Source organism: Nelumbo lutea, chromosome 1, assembly GCF_056320005.1.
Source record: "Nelumbo lutea isolate HS-2025 chromosome 1, American lotus-T2T, whole genome shotgun sequence".
In the NCBI taxonomy this organism is placed as follows: Eukaryota; Viridiplantae; Streptophyta; class Magnoliopsida; order Proteales; family Nelumbonaceae; genus Nelumbo; species Nelumbo lutea.
The window spans coordinates 165195001-165197500 of record NC_142684.1 but is presented as its reverse complement, the minus strand read 5'-3'; positions in this window follow the sequence as shown (position 1 = coordinate 165197500).

Sequence of the window (2500 nt, the reverse complement as noted above, 5' to 3'; positions counted from 1 at the left end):
TTCAGTTTCTTTGTTATATTTTCTTTCTTCTTTCTCCTTGTTTACATTCTTCCTTGATGTATTTCAGCTTGTAAAATTTCAGTTCAGCAATCTAATTCTTTTTGATTCATTCAATTGGTCATGAATTGTACTTGAAGTTTCTTGAATAAGGGTGTTATTGTAGAGTAATTCGGCCAACTAACCTTCAAAACTCAGATCTGAATTCTCAGATCTGAGATTGCAAGATCTGAATTGCTTGAAAGAGAATTCAGATATGCAATTTTCAGATTGGCCGAATTAATCTACAGCTTGGAATTCCTAGAGTGCTTGAGAGAGACTCTAGGAATTCAGATCTACTATTCAAGAACTGAATTGAGTGCAAGGTTAGAGATAACTTGCACAATTCAGTTGGTGATCAATTCAGATTTGAATTGATGCCTTAGAAGTGTTTGAAGAAATGCATGCATGGGGATTAGATTCTTGTTAGAGATAGAAGAACCGTCATTCATGCATAGGATGAACATGCGCTTGAGAGAGGCTGTTCATGACCTTGGGGTTTCACCAAATCAAGGCTCAATCATGATTTATTCGAATGATCCAAATTGATAGATTGCTGAATTCTGAGATTGACATTTACTGCTTACTCTTCTAACATGATTTGAAGGCAATTGGGCCAATGATTTAGATAGATTTTAATTTAGGATTTCTTAGCTTTCATTAGAGTTTTGATTTATTTGTTGATCAGATAAGAAGTGCTCAATTTAGTATTTGGTAATTGTTTCCTATATCCTCGTGGGAATGATACTTCACTCACTACTTTATTACTTGAACGGTTAGTGCATTTGCTAGTGTCACAATGAGCCACATATCAAGTTTTTGGCGCCGTTGCCGGGGATTTATACAAGCAATATTAGGAAACATTGAGCATTCTTAATCTGATCTCATTCAGCATTGCATTCATAGTTGGGTTAATTTGCTAACTTTTTCATTTCAGCTTGGACTGCAACTGCTGTACTACTGTAGTTATGTTTCTTCTTTCTTAAGTAGATTACTTTCTTTTTCTGGTTTCTGTTTCATTTTAATAAAGACATATTTGATTTCTATTCAATCTTGGTGTTGTTCCCTTCAAAAAAAAAAAAAAAAAAAGAAAAAAAATTCACATAAACATGAGTGTTGCAGATCTGAGTTGCATTCGGCACTCAGATCAGCAGATTTCAGATCTGCAGCACTCAGCCAAAAAGAATTGCTTGTGTTTTAGAATTTTATTTCTTTTTCCATTACAAAAAAATATATATATATATAAAATGAGAAAAAAAGGGAGATCTTTTGAACAACCAGAGGAGCAATTGAGAATTCGGATCAGAATACAGATCTGAGTTCAGATCTGAATTCTGCTACAGCAGATTTGCAACAGTTCAGATCTGAGTTCCTCTGAACTCAGACCTGAACTGATGCAATTTTGAGGGGAATTGGGTGTCATAACCACCCCAATTTACCCTAGGACACTTCTGCTACTCCTCAAAGGCAATTTGGTAGAAATAACTGAAGGTAAGGCAATTGAGACTTCAGATCCGAACTCAGACTTGAGTTCAGACCTGAACTCTGCTATAGCAGAACTGCAATACTCAGACAAAAAAAAAAATCTGTTCTCAGCCCTTTATTATTCTTTTCTTTCATTACAAAAAGAAAAAAAATATATATATTTAGATAGTGAAAAAAAAAAAGAGAGAGAAAGAACCATATAACCGAAAGAATGGAAACCAAGGATTCAGATCATAACTCAGATCTGAGTTCAGATCTGAGTTCTGCTGTAGCAGATCTGCAATAGTTCAGATCTGAGTTCTCTTGAACTCAGACCTGAACTGATGTAAATTTAGAGGATAATTAGGGGTTATCGTCACCCCAATACACCCTACAAAAAAAATCTGCTATCTCCCAAAAACAATTGGATAGTCATGGTTGAAGAAATTCGGATCTGCAATCACCTAGATCTGAACTGGGGTTGTGAACAGAGCAGGATACAGGGCATACTTTGCTGTATTAAATAACTTGTACTCCGATCTATCTGAGCTGATTTGGTTGAAGAAAAGTATATTTAATCTGAGAAATTTTTATGCCTCAAGAGATTTCATGCAAAAGTGGCACTTCCACACCATTTTTCTATTAGCATTCAGATCTGTAGCAGGGCTGCTATAGTGCAACAGTTAGCAGACCTGATTTCAGATTTCTACAAAAGTTGTATGGACCGAATAGCTTGCAATACCAAACATTGCAGACCCAATTTTCAGGTCTTAGCAAGTGTTTGCTATGCATCAGCTATACAGGTTTGAGCTTCAATTGTAGAGCTTAAAATCCTTAACCCAAGCCTAACTCAGGACTGGTTTTAGTTTATTTCAGATCCTTTTAAATTATTTTTCAGATCAGATCTGATTTCAGCCCTAAAGCATCACAGACTTGATTCCAACCTCAATGGATGTATATTGTAGTGTATACAAATGAGTGTGTATGAGATATACAGCTC